We start from the raw sequence: 15488 nt of genomic DNA, 5'->3' as shown, positions 1-15488 counted from the left end.
TGTAGTAGTGTTTGTGTGTGTGTGTGTGTGTGTGAGTGTAAGTGAGAGAGAGTAAGTGTGTGTGAGAGAGTGTAGTAGTGTGTGTGTGTGTGTGTGTGTGTGTGTGTGTGTGAGTGAGAGGGAGAGAGAGTAAGTGTGTGTGAGAGAGTGTAGTAGCGTTTGTGTGTCTATGTGTGTGTGTGTGTGTGTGAGGGAGAGAGTAAGTGTGTGTGAGAGTGTAGTAGTGTGTGTGTGTGTGTGTGTGTGAGTGAGAGGGAGAGAGAGTAAGTGTGTGTGAGAGAGTGTAGTAGTGTTTGTGTGTGTGAGTGAGAGAGAGAGAGTGAGTGTGTGTGAGAGAGTGTAGTAGTGTGTGTGTGTGTGTGTGTGTGTGTGTGTGTGTGTGTGTGTGTGTGTGAGTGAGTGAGAGGGAGAGAGTCAGTGTGTGTGAGAGAGTGTAGTAGTGTGTGTGTGTGTGTGTGTGTGTGTGTGTGTGTGAGTGAGAGGGAGAGAGTCAGTGTGTGTGAGAGAGTGTAGTAGTGTGTGTGTGTCTGCGTGTGTGTGTGAGAGGGAGAGAGTAAGTGTGTGTGAGAGTGTGTTAGAGTGTGAGAGAGAAAGTGTGTGCGAGCGAGCGTAGTAGTGTGTGTCTGTGTGTGTGTGAGAGAGAGAGAGAGAGAGAGAGAGAGAGAGAGAGAGTGTGTGCGAGCGAGCATAGTAGTAGAGAGAGAGAGAGAGAGAGAGAGAGAGAGAGAGAGAGAGAGAGAGAGAGAGTGTGTGTGTGTGTGTGAGAGAGAGAGAGAGAGAGAGAGAGAGAGAGTGTGTGTGTGTGAGAGAGAGAGAGAGAGAGAGAGAGTGTGCGTGTGTGTGTGTGTGTGTGTGAGCGAGCGTAGTAGTGTGTGTGTGTGAGAGATTTTTAAACACTTTTATTACAATAAACAAACCATTCAGTCAACATTTAAATCAGGCATCAATCACTAGGAAAACCCCAAACTTTTCTTTTAAAAAAACGTTTTAAACTTTTCTGAGTCAGAGTTCAGATCCTTTATTTGGGGAATCTGGTCATCTGTGAATGGATGACTATTAAACTGAAACAATATCCCAGCTTAAGCTGATAAAATCCGCCTTTATGTCCGTCTCTCTCACTGGAATGACACACTGGCACACTAAAACTATAGTTTTGCAGCTTTAATCCAGTGTGTGAGAACATGTCTTGATTTATGGGATACAGTATTTTTAAATACACAATTAAAAATGGCCATCTAGCAGATCCGTGCATACTTCACATATACATAACGCTTACAGCAAATTACAAGCAGCTTCAGGATGAGGCCGTAAAACTGCTCATTATTTTGGAAATATAGTTTGTCATCCATTTGATCCATGCATGCTTTACATATGCACAGTACACATATTGCAAAAGATTGAGGATTTGGCGATACAATACTATAGCACCAATTTTTGCAAAAGAAAATCACCCAAAAAAACCCAACAAATCTAGTTTTGCACTTTAATACAATTTAGACAGCCAGAAGAAGAAGAAAGATGTACAAATCATTGTTGATATTACATCCCGTCACACTGCAAGTGCAAGGTCAAATCGACTGCATTGCATTGTGGGATAGTTTTTAATGCAGTGTCCACCGTTGCAAACTGTAGGTTCGTTTGAACACAGCGGTTTCCTTTCATTTATTTTCAGGATCTGAGACTGAATTATCCATAGACCCATTTCACATTTCCAGGTTTCTCCGAGCGGAAGTCGTCATATTTGGGTTAACTTTTATAGCGGTGAATGAGAGAATACATTAAATATATGTTTTGTGTCCCTATTTTCTCAAATAGCAAAAGAAAAACTCATCAACAGTGACTTCACAACTTTCAAAAAGAATGAAAAAATAGAGTGAGATTGATAACAGCAGAGAAAAGAGAGAAAGATGTTATTTTAACATCACTCCCGTAGACGCTGTATTAGGAACTGCCTCACAGCAGCAGTAAGTTGTTTATTGTAATTTGATGCAAAAGTAATATAATAAAAACTATTAGTTGCAGGAATTATGATATTGACGGCCGTTAAAATAGTCCATTGTTGCTTTCAGTAAGGCTCTCTATTAAGCCCCTTTCACACTGCGATTCCGGCAAATACACGGATAATGCGACCCGGCATTTGTTCCCGGGCCGCTAGATTTGGTCCATTCACACTGCCAGCGAAATACCGTAATATGTGCGCTTTCACACACAACCCGTAACGGTCCCGGGTCGAGTTGACACGTGACATCCTGATGTGACGTATAACGGCGAGCGATCTCCGCTTCAGCGCGGATAGTAAGGAGCTCCGTGGTCTCGACTTGTGTCCAGTTTGCGCTCATTTCTGCTTGTTTAATTTGAGTTTCTTTTGTATACGAACACTCTCTGCGTTTAAAACACAGACGAGCTCTTCTGGCACTGCAGGGTTGTGTTATTGAAAACACAAGCTCTAGGAGTCGCATGATAACTACGTACACGTTGCGGCATTAGTTTCGGCTTTTGTTCACACAGCGCTCGTCCCGGGTCGAATCCCGCATTGTTACTAGGTCCCCGACCCGGGTCGAATCCCGCATTGTTACTAGGTCCCCGACCCGGGTTCAGTTCGGTAATCAATCCCGGGATGTGGTTGCTTTCACACAGAAGGCGACCCGGCAATGCTCCGGGAATATTGCGGGTGCGACGTGCAGTGTGAAAGGGGCTTAAAGGTAGCGAAAAATGACATTCAAACTCACTTTAAATAATTTTTACAATAAATAAAGCATATAATCTGCACTTTTCATACTTTGTATGTTGTTCCAGCCACAACGCTGCAAAAAAACAAAACAAAATAAAAAATAAAAAAAACAATAGCCTAAAATAAATATCTTTTTTCTCACGTGTCGTGTTTGGTTAGAACACAGAGAAGGCTGTTTTAGTATTTGCATTTATTTTGTATTGTCGTTAAAGAGTTAGTTCACCCAAAAATGAAGATTATTTCATTAATTCCTCCCCCTCATGTCGTCGGACACCCGTCAGACCTTCGTTCATCTTCAGAACACAAATGAATAGGGCTGTAACGATACACCAAACCCACGATTCGGTTCGTATCACGATTTTTGACCCACGGTACGATACAAACCTCGATATGGGGGGGACCAAACATTTTTATTCTGTACAGTATTCTGTAGCCTATTTTGCCGTCAATACCATATATCTGTATGGTCAATAGGCTACTGCCGACGTTTTCTTTGCGGTACCAATAGGCAATATATATTTAACATGAAGTATAGGGCCTCCTGTACATCAATACCAACAGAAGCGCCGCGTCAGACACGCTTCTGGTGTGCAAAGAAAGAGAAAACGCCACGCAGCCGCCCCGCGGATGACACGCAACAGAAACGCCACGCTCACACCACGTTGCCAGCTGGTTGGGGAAGCTTCTTGAAACACTTACGGCAAATTGTGTGGGTCTTGTCAACTACACGATTGCCATCCTTGTTCTCCACCGGGTAGCTGAAATGTTGCCATACTGCTGACTTAAAAGTTGGACCTGGACAGGAAGGATAATTCTGGCAGTTGGAAGGGGTGTGTCGCGATTCTGCCTTCTCACATCGCGATACAGGTTCGTGGACCTGCGTATTGCGATTTCGATTTCATATCGCATATCGTTACAGCCCTACAAATGAAGATATTTTAGTGTAAAGCTGAGAAAGGCTTCAGATAGGCCTCCATTGGCATTCAGTCCATTCCCACTCACAAGACCCATAAACATGTTACAATGCGGCGAGAATAGTTATTGTGCCCACAAAAATCAAAATAACGACTTTATCCGGCAAGTTATTGCCGTGAACTCGACGCATGCGTGAGAATATGACGCAGATCCGCCGTTCATGACCCAGAAGAGGAGGAGCGAGACCGACACGGAAGACAATAACTTGGCGGATAAAGTCGTTATTTTGATTTTTGTGAGCACAAAAACTGTTCTCGTTGCATTGTAGCATTATTGTCCAGCCGCTGTAGTGAGATGGGCTTTGTGTCGATGTGTTTAGGGCCTTTATGGGTCTTGTGAGCGGGAATGGACTGAATGCCAATGGAGGCCTATCTGAAGCCTTTCTCAGCTTTACACTAAAATATCTTCATTTGTGTTCTGAAGATGAACGATTACGTGTGTCCAACGGCATGAGGGAGAGGAATTAATTAAATAATTTTTGGGTGAACTAACCCTTTAAGTCTGTTGTTAAGTTCTTTTTGTGGATTTTTATCCACATTTTGTTTCGATATAATGTGACTATTTGGGAATGTCGTTGTTGTATGGCCAGAACCCAGAAGGACTCATGCCATACCCTAGGTTTTTGTGAAATGCCGCCACTGATATAAAGCTGGTCATCCATCCATACTTCATATACTACAGAGCACGTGTACTGTATCGCATACTTAAAGGGATAGTTCACCCTAAAATGAGCCTGTGATGTTTATCTGCTGACCCCCAGGGCGTTCGAGATGTTGGTGTGTTTGTTTCTTCAGGAGAACACAAATGAAGATGTTTAACTCAACCGTTGCTCGTATAATGCATGTCAATGAGGTGTATTTCTATGAAAACACACACACACATGAATCCATATTAAACCCTGCTGCTCGTGGAGACACATTGATGTCTTAAGACACAAAACGAACGCTTACTGCCAGAAACACAACAGTATTTATATAATTTTTTACCTCAAATACAACACCATGTACATCAGCCATCAGTGCCTGTAAGTGAGGTCAAATTTCCCGATATGGTGTAGAGATACGCACAAGAGATCACTTCCGCCACTTGTATACCATTTAGATACACCGTATCTTGTACATTTGACCTCACTTGCCGGCAGTGATGGCGCGGTGTTTGTACATAGTGTTGTGTTTGAGGTAAAAATAATATATAAAATAAAAAATGTATACTGAAGAAACAAACACACCTACATCTCGGATGGACTGGGGGTCAGCAGATAAACATCACAGGCTCATTTTTGGCAGAACTATTCCTTTAAAGAATACTAGAAGTGTGTGTGATTTTTCTTCACAGCACGGCTCATTGTGGGCCAAACTGCTTTGACACGTTACCCTTAAAGCACATGGGTGAAATGAGAAAATGCACTGAGTTTATAGCAAAAATAACTCTATTATGAAATATGTGAGGGCTTTGGTCATACCACCCACCCTTAAAGATGCCATATTTAAATACCCAATCAAAACAAACGGTTTGCTGTCAAATAAACATCAATGTATCATCCGCCCCTGCTTTATCTCTCTCTCTCTCCGACACATGTTTGAGCTCAGACGCGTAACATCCATCAGCTAATCATTACAACCTCAGGTCTCGACCCGCCATTCAGCTCTAGAGCCAGAGCCAGAGCCAGCTCCAGAGCAAGAACCAGAGCCAGCTCCAGAGCCAGAACCAGAACCAGAGCCTGCTCCAGAGCCAGAACCAGCTCCAGAACCAGAGCCTGCTCCAGAGCCAGAACCAGCTCCAGAACCAGAGCCAGCTCCAGAACCAGAGCCAGACCCAGCTCCAGAGCCAAAACCAGCTCCAGAGCCAGAACCAGCTCCAGAACCAGAGCCAGCTCCAGAACCATAGCCAGACCCAGCTCCAGAGCCAGCTCCAGAGCCAAAACCAGCTCCAGAGCCAGAACCAGCTCCAGAACCAGAGCCTGCTCCAGAGCCAGAACCAGCTCCAGAACCAGAGCCAGACCCAGCTCCAGAGCCAAAACCAGCTCCAGAACCAGAGCCAGCTCCAGAGCAAGAACCAGCTCCAGAGCCAGCACCAGCTCCAGAACCAGAACAAGCTCCAGAACCAGAGCCAGCACCAGAGCCAAAGCCAGAACAAGAGCCAGCACCAGAACCAGAGCCAAAGCCAGAACCAGAACCACCCGCCCAGCTCCATGATGAAGCGCAGAAATATCGGCTCTGACTTCAGGAAACCCAGAGAGGAAATTATGTGCTGCGTCGTCTCCACTGCCACTTCAGCTTATTTATTTGGACAGGCGAAAGATTCAGATGGGATTCCCCTGCAATCCACACACTTAACGGCAGACGAGCTCTGAACCCGGTCTGACCTGTCACACACACACACACACACACACACACATAAACATCACTCCCCTCCTGTCTGGAATCCCACTTTATCTGTGTTTTAGCAGGACGGGCGGCAGACCTTCACACACCCTCTAATAACACGCTGTTTGCAACAATCAGGCCCTTGTGGAGGTGCTGTTGTGATGGATCACTCGCTTTGAAAACATACACCTGCTCTCCTTCAGGTCTTGGAGATCGATGCAGGACGACGACAACTTGATGGCTCAGATCAGAACGCCACACTCATTAGTGTTCCCCACGTCAAACATCACTACATCATTGCTCATTTATAGATGTAGTGTGATAATGGGAACTAAGCGTTAGATGATAAAGTAAAAAAAAACGAGTTATCATATTTATTATTTGGGACGTAATCCATCATAATATTTCAAGTTGATTTTAAAGAGCCTGTGTCGCATTTAAATTCATAAACCTTACATTTCTTCATCACTTTAATGCTCATGCATTTAAAACTGCGGTGAAAGTTTCTCTGTTCACTTTTAAGACGGTTACCTTGAGACGCACTAATCCTATCAAGCATTTAAAAAATATATATAATATTTATGATGCACAGTTATTTTAGTGTCATTAAAATATTATTATTGTTTTGTTTTTTATGTTTGGAATTAGTTTTTATACATGTATTTTACATTTTAATCATAGTTAAAGTTCAATTTTGTTGTGATTTAGTCATTTTTAGTTAAGTTTATAATGATTTTGTTGTGCATTTGTCTAATTTTTTTTATGTTTTTAGTGATTCTATTGTGCAAGTTTAGTGATTTTGTCTTTTTTTAGATAACATTTGAGTAATTTTGTTGTGTGTTTGACATTTTTCGAAGCTATTTTATATATATAATTTAAATTGTGTTTATATCATTTTTTTGTTAAAGCTTTAGTAATTTTGTTGTGTGTGATTTGTTTAGTTAATAGTGAAAGGTTAATTGTGTGTTTGTCATTTTTATAAGCTATTTTTAAAAAAAACATGTCTACATAGTTCAGTAATTTTTATTTTGGTGCATCAAGTTAAACTGAGGAAAAATTAGAAAATGAGGAATGTTGCTAACTGAAATAAAATAAGTAAATTTGGTAATATTTTATTATTTTATTTCAGTTAATGTTGATTTTATTTCAAGTGTTTTTCTATGGTTAGTTAATGATGATAACCCTGCTGGGAATGCAGTATAAACAGGCGTTCCCCAAACGTGTGCATCTATAAGCATCAAGACATATACATATATATACACATACATATTGATGTTCACAGGAAGAGCGAAGCCCAAGACATGACAGTGACCTCAGACCCACAATGACTAACTGATGACCACCTGATTGCGTAACTGACCCGATCTACTTCAGTCTGGTTTGAGTTTCAGTGTCATTGGGAAACCGTTTGGCTGTGTGAAACGACTACTAATACAGCAAATAATACATACAGTGATGTGTAAATCAGTGGCCTGCACCTCAATTTAAGGGGGAAGTAAGTGACCAAGTTCTTGTTTAAAATTAAAGAGTCAAACAGGAAGTGAGTGATTCTGAGAACTACAACTAACCACTGATTACATTCAAGCAGGCCGGTTTTCCTTCACTCCAACACCACTAATGCTCTCTGGTCTCCATTATGAAACTAAACCTGCTCTAGGGCACTCATGTGGTCTCTCATTCGCCTAAAGCGTAGTCATTTTAATAGAGACATATAATGGAGAAAATGACTGTCAAGTGTCAAGCAATAATCACAGAAGTAGGAGCTATGCTGATCTGAAATAGATCATACAAAAGGATTTTTATTTATATTCCTTGCCAATTTTTTCACTCACAAATGCAAATTTTTAAAGAAAATATATATATTTAATTGCTTTGAATATAGCGTAAAATTATCTAAGACCTCTAAACATTGTTTGCAAGCCTCTTCTGGTGTAATACATGCAGTATTAGATCATATAACAATTTTATATTGTAATATTTATTTTGTCTTACATGTTGTGTTCTTTGTTGCAAAATAAAAAAAAACATGCGATACTGCTTTTATACAATTAATTTAATAAATACTACATTTTTACAATTTAATAAATACTACAATTTTGAGCAACTTATTTTACGCACAATTTGATCTTTAATTTTGAATAAACCAGTTGACTGAATAATTCAAATGACTCACTGAATAGAGTCAGTGCTCCTGTTTTGAATCAGTTCAGTGAATGATTCAATGACTCGCAAACCCTTGCTTTAGTAACGGAATGAATCAGTGCGTTTGAATAATCAGTTGCATTAAATTATTCAATCGATTCACTCATAGAGACAGCCCCTTTTCGTTTTGGAATGAATCAGTGCTTCTGAACAAATCAATGGAGTGAATTATTCAAAGGACTCACTCATAATTTGATTAATGAATAAAACCAGTTCTCATGTCTTGAATCAGTTCAGTGAATGATTCAGTGACTTGCAACTACTTTCTTTCTAAACGGAATGAATCAGTGTGTTTGAATGAATCAGTTGACTATAATCATTTAAACGATTCACTCATAAAAACAGCAACTTTTAGTTTTGGAATGAATCAGTGCTTATTAACAAAACAGTTGAGTGAATGATTCAAATGACTCGCTCATAATTTGATTATCAGTTCTCATGTCTTGAATCAGTTCAGTGAATGATTCAGTGACTTGCAACTTTCTTTCTAAACTGAATGAATCAGTGTGTTTGAATAATCAGTTGTGTTAATAATTAAAATGATTCACTCATAAAGACAGCCACTTTCTGTTATGGAATGAATCAGTGCTTATGAACAAATCAATTGAGTGAATGATTCAAATGACTCGCTCATAGTTTGATTTATGAATAAATCATTGCTCTTGTTTTGAATCAGCACATTGAATCATTTAATGACTTTCATAACTGAATTAATCTGTGTTTTTTTTAATGAATCGGTTGAGTTAATGATTCAACGAATCCCTCAAAGATTTGTCGCCATCTACTGGTGTATTATGTAACTAGCAAAAAGAGTCACTGACAAACAGCATTTTATTCAATTCTAATACAGGCCAAATGTGGAAATAATACAATATTTATTGTTGTGGCCAGGAGAGTTTAAAACATGCAAAATAAAAACAGGATGAACAAAGTCTATAAATACTGGGTAAAAATGTATTTACCCAAATCTTGGATAAAATCTTTGTATTGTCAAGATTTTATATGCCAATTCATCTAATAAATTCATTATCTCTTCATCGTGGCATATATTCTGGTTATCATTACAAACTCCTACAGCGTCATCTACAAGAAACGAGCCAGACAAAAACTTGCAAAATCTGGCTGTAACTTCTATTACACAAACAGAAATGTTTCAAATGAAGATAACATTAAATACTGAGCGGTGGAACGAGGCAGAAAAGGTAGTTTACATTCTTAGCCGAGCGTCTTGATAACAGGCCAAGAGAAATATGAGACATTTAAAATGTGTGCATTAACATAATTTATTGGGCTCCTACTAAGCTCGAGTGTTCTTCGCAGTTGTCGCTTTTTTTCTGGGGCTAGAGACAAACGACAGGCCGCGCCTTGAGAACGGATGGGAGTAAGAAATCACCAGCGCTCGGTAATCGCTTAAAACAACACCATATTTACCGAGTAATAAGCACCCAGCGTTCCAGGCCCTTCCCTCCCTCTGATTGGGATTTGGGACCGCCGACGAAAAAGCCGGCTTGATTTACGCCCGGCTATTTGGGAACGCTTTCATTCGGAATCAGGAGGAGGAGAGGAAACAAAATTCATAAGTCTCTGTATATGTCTGGAAGTCGTCCACGCATTCCAATTTTTAACCAATTTACGTCCAAACGGAATGACCCCGAAATTAATGAGCTTCTCGCCTCGAGTTCCAGCTCAGCCGAGGTCAACTAAATCATCCCGTCCGGCTCCAATCGTCCCTTTTCCGCGATAACAGACAGATGTGGGTCCTGAGAAACCCCACCTCATTGACACGTTCTGTCTATCCGACGGGATATATTTCACTCCGAGTGCACCAGGCACTGTAAACGGGGCTTTTAAGGGAGTTTTAGGCCGGTGATGAACGAGCGAAGGCTCAGCGTGGAGGTTAAAGGTCGCTGTCTTAGCTTCACATTGCTGCCTGGCTTGTTGATGTTAAACGCATTTCTCTCTCCAGGGGCTTTTCTGTTTCCATTCGCCTTCCCCAGTACATTAAAGTTTTATTCGTGTGATTTAATAGCTCTTGTTCCTTTTAAATTAACATTTTGGAGAGGTAATTGCTAAATCATCCAGGGCACATTTATCCTGCGTAAAATTATGACATCATTCATGGACGTTGATGCCTAATAGAATATCACCACTGGAAATAAATCCAGCGCATTTTACACGGCAAAAGAGCGCCGGAGCTTCGTCTAAAGCCTATTTACGGTGTGCTATATACTCTGATGATAGTGTTTTACAATCAAGAGGAAAGGAATGACTGCATTTCCCTCCGGGAGCTTTCAGGTTAATATGCGCCGGCAAGCTGCTATTAGCGCACGATTTACAAGTCCTGCGTTTGGCTGGAACGGATTACCGACTGCACTGCTGTAGGTGAACACCAGAACGCATCAACATGCCACGAATCAGTGACTTTATACGTTTCATTCAATCAGAAGGGCCAACATTTATGAACAATGTCCAAGTGATGTCAGTATAGTAGCTTAAAACTTTAACATCACAGCAAAAACTAACATGCTTTTAAATATTGTTTAAAGAAATCCAAATAATTCCAACATTTACAAGTGAGGAAAATAAGTATTTGAACACCCTGCTATTTTCCAAGTTCTCCCACTTGGAAATCATGGAGGGTCTGAAATTGTCACCGTAGGTGTATGTCCACTGTGAGAGAGACATAATCTAAAACAAAATTCCAGAAATCACAATGGATGATTTGTTAACTATTTATTTGTATGATACAGCTGCAAATTAGTATTTGAACACCCGTCTATCAGCTAGAAATCTGACCCTCAAAGACCTGTTAGTCTGCCTTTAAAATGTCCATCTCCACTCCATTTATTATCCTAAATTAGATGCTCCTGTTTGAGGTCGTTAGCTGATAAAGACACCTGTCCACCCCATACAGTCAGTAAGGGTGTACTCACACTAGGCACAGTTGCCATGAACCGGGCCCGAGTACGATTGTCCCCCCTCCCCTGCACTCACATAGGGTTTCAGCATTCGTGCCGGAGCACGCTTACGTCATTATGGTGCGACGGTTTCGGGATAAACAGGAAGAGCAGCGCTCTCTGAACACAATGGAGTCCATCGCTCTGTTTTCCTTGTGGATAATTTTGTGTCGTTTGGTCCATGGTGGTCCACAGCCCTCTCACAGCCTGTTGTTAAATGGTAAATGGACTGCATTTATATAGCGCTTTTAACAGACCCTATGGCCATCCAAAGTGTTTACATTTTTGCCTCACATTCACCCATTCATACACCGACAGCGATGTCAGCCATGTAAGGCACCATCCAGCTCGTCGGGAGCAGCTGGGGTTAGGTGTCTTGCTCAAGGACACCTCGACACTTGGTCAGGTGGAACCGGGGATCGAACCACCAACCTTTCGGTTTGTAGACAATCTACATGAACCACTGCCGCCCCTGTTAAACAGATGTGTCGCCTTAGTGGCGCGAAAATTTTCACGTAATCGTGCTGCTCGTATGAGGAGGTTTGCAAGGTACCAGCTGAAGTGCAGCGAGGACTTTGCAGCTTTGATTACGGACTCCAGCACGGTTAGCGCTCACACTGTATGCGAACTGCGCCCGAGTCCAACTGAACCGTGCCCTGGCCCACCTCTTCCAAGCGGGCCAGGGCCGGCTAAATTTAAGTGAAAGTTTGGACACTTTGGTGGCGCTGGGGATTGGGTTAGACTCCAAATTTGCTGTGGGGAATGATTGGACTGTCTCTATCTGTGTGCCAAATTTCACAACTTTTTCACATACAGTTCTATGGGCTGCCATAGACTTCCAGAGTGGAAGAAAAAGCGGAAGAATAATAGGAATATGTATACAAGTGTTAGGCCCCTAATGAAATAATAGAGTGGCAGGTCTGTTAGGGTACATTTACACTGCCTAATGCATAGATTTATTATATATTTGTATAACATACACTGATTGGGCATAGTATTATGACCATTGACAGGTGAAGTGAATAACACTGATGATCTCTTCATCACCTGTTAGTGGGTGGGATATATTAGGCAGCAAGTGAACATGTTGTCCTCAAAGTTGATGTGTGTGAAGCAGGAGAAATGGGCAAGCGTAAGGATTTGAGCGAGTTTGACAAGGGCCAGATTGTGACGGCTAGACGACTGGGTCAGAGCATCTCCAAAACTGCAGCTCTTGTGGGCTGTTCCCGGTCTGCAGTGGTCAGTATCTATCAAAAGTGCTCCAAAGAAGGAACAGTGGAGAACCGGCCACAGGGTCATGGGCGGCCAAGGCTCACTGATGCACGTGAGGAGCGAAGGCTGGCCCGTGTGGTCCGATCAAACAGACGAGCTACTGGAGCTCAAACTGCTCCAGAAGTTAATGCTGGTTCTGATAGAAAGCTGTCAGAATACACAGAGCAGCTCAGTTTGTTGCGTATGGGGCGGCATAGCCGCTGACCAGTCAGGGTGACCTCTGACCCCGCCGAAAGCACCAACAGTGGCACGTGAGCATCAGAACTGGACCACATAGCAATGGAAGAAGGTGGCCTGGTCTGAGGAATCACAAGTTCTTTTACATCACGTGGATGGCCGGGTGTGTGTGTGTGTGTGTGTGGCTTACCTGGGGAACACATGGCCCCAGGATGCACTATGGGAAGAAGGCGAGCCGGCGGAGGCAGTGTGATGCTTTGGGCAATGTTCTGCTGGGAAACCTTGGGTCCTCCATCCATGTGGATGTTACTTTGACACGCTCCACCTACCTAAGCATTGCTGAGACCATGTTCAGCCTTTCATGGAAACGGTATTCTGGTGGCTGTGGCTCTTCCAGCAGGATAATGCTCCTGACACAAAGCACAAATGCTTCAGGAATGGTTTGAGGAGCACAACAACCAGTGTGAGGCGTCGACTCGGCCTCCAGATTCCCCAGATCTCAATCCAATCGAGCATCTGTGGGATGAGCTGAACAAACAACTCCAATTCATGGAGGGCTCATCTCACAACTTACAGGACTTAAAGGATCTGCAGCTAACATCTTGGTGCCAGGTACGACAGCACACCTTCAGGGGTCTAGAGGAGTCCATCAGAGACGGGTCAGGGAGACTAACACAATATTAGGTATATTAGGTAATAATGTTATGCCTGATCGGTGTGTATATATATATTTAAAAAAAATTAATAATCACTTTTTTTGTCCCAACCATTTATATATTTTTAGGCAAGAAATCAAAGGTGAATAGATTAAAAATGTTAACTGGGGGAAAAAACGTGACCGAGTTAAATGTTTTTACAGAGGGAATCTATTTTTATTACTTTATAAAATCACAAATTACTGTCAACAGCCAGAAAACAAATACATTTTCCACCATTAAAACCAAGTGAATGATATACGAACCTTCAGAATATAGATATGAATAAAAATGTGTTATTTGGTGCAATTTTATTTTAAAAAAAACAACAAATGCAAAGTGCAATAAACTTTGTGTAGTTTGGATGCTTTCTTTTCACTACTCTGAAAGAAGACACATTTTGGAAGCAAAGCAGCCCTAGATTGCAAAATTAGCCTCTGTTGAGTTGTCCTTTTACATGCATCTTTGAGCAATAAGTGCTACTTTTTTTAAACCACAAAGCACACAAATATATGCATCCTTTTTTTGGCATACCAAAGTCTATATATTATAAGCACTCATTTTTACTAATATTAGTATTGACTTCCTACCATAGCATCTGATCGCTGTTCGCCACAGACCAAGGCACGTCATTGCATTTACAGAGCGATTAAACAAATTGCTTTACTGGAGTAAAATTTGGTACGCAGTGCCGTTTTGTTATAGTATTACTCTCAGAGTACCAGTTAAGGAGATTTATGGATTAGCCCTCCTGACAGTTGTCTGTATAAATCTGGTCTGTCTGCAATTACGGCCATTACATACTTCAGCCACTTTAAAATAAACTACACCATGATGTCAGCCGAGGTTTGTGAGATTAAGCAGCGCCGCAAAGTTCTTGGCCGGCGTTTCCAAGGGAACACCTTGATGGCTATAATTACTGTCATGTTTCGAGAGTGATGAGAGACACCAGAGGTCCAAATAAAACGTAAAATGGTTTTGATATAATAGATGGGTATCTCTTTGTTTAGAAATTCCACAGGCCATCTGCTGCACATTTGGGAGCAGCAAAAGACCCTTTCTCCGCGGCGTTCGCTTAAGTGATTTGGTCTGAAGGAGCATTTGTTAGTTTCTGAAGCGTCATGTATGTTTTAGTGTTGCTGGGATCCTCGGCGCTGACTTTGATGAACCGCTGATGCCAGTTAAATACGGCCTGACTAATCCAAAGGTTTTGTTTATGGAAGCTGTAGGACTGTGTTGGCAAGCCCACTGTCAGCACCCTGGGCATCTGCGTCTCTAATGCTTCTACTGCCTAAAATGGAACGAATAAAAGACCGACAGGCTCCTGAAAACATGGCGATGATACTCTAGTAACCAGGATCCCCATGGGTGCAATCAGGTGGCGATTAACAGACTTCAAAGGCGATGGAAATGGAGGCGGTTCCAGTCACCTGACTGATGATAAATGGAGTGTGTTAGAAACTTTACCTATATTCTAAGGCCATATTTATATTAATATATAAATCAAGGCTGTCAAATGAATAATCAAATGATTAATCATGATTAAATCACATCCAAAATAAAAGTTGTGTGTTTACATAATATATGTGTGTACTATGTATAATTATACTGTATTATAATTATTGTATTTAAGAAATATTTGCATATTCTGTATATGTATTTATTAAACGTATAGTATATATAAACATTTATATATAAATATAAAAAAATATTAAATGCATAGATGCATGTGTGAATTTATATATATATACACATAATAATTATACACAGTACAAACACACATATGTAAACACAAACTTATGGTTTGACAGCACACACACACACACACACACACACACACACACACACACACACACACACACACACACACACACACACACACACACACACACACACAATATAAGTGTATACATTTATATATATTAATTTTATACTCTTATGCTCACCAAGGCTGCATTTATTTGATAAAAAATACAGAAAACGGCAATATTGTTAAATATTTAGTGGTGTCGAAATTAGCGTGTTAATGCATGCGATTAAAACTCATTTTAACGCGTTACAAAAATGTTGCGCAACATCTGTTTCTCTATCATCCTTTGGCTAGCGTTACATT

Source organism: Pseudorasbora parva, chromosome 15 (assembly GCF_024679245.1).
Source record: "Pseudorasbora parva isolate DD20220531a chromosome 15, ASM2467924v1, whole genome shotgun sequence".
NCBI lineage: Eukaryota > Metazoa > Chordata > Actinopteri > Cypriniformes > Gobionidae > Pseudorasbora > Pseudorasbora parva.
Note: the sequence above shows the minus strand (reverse complement) of the source record.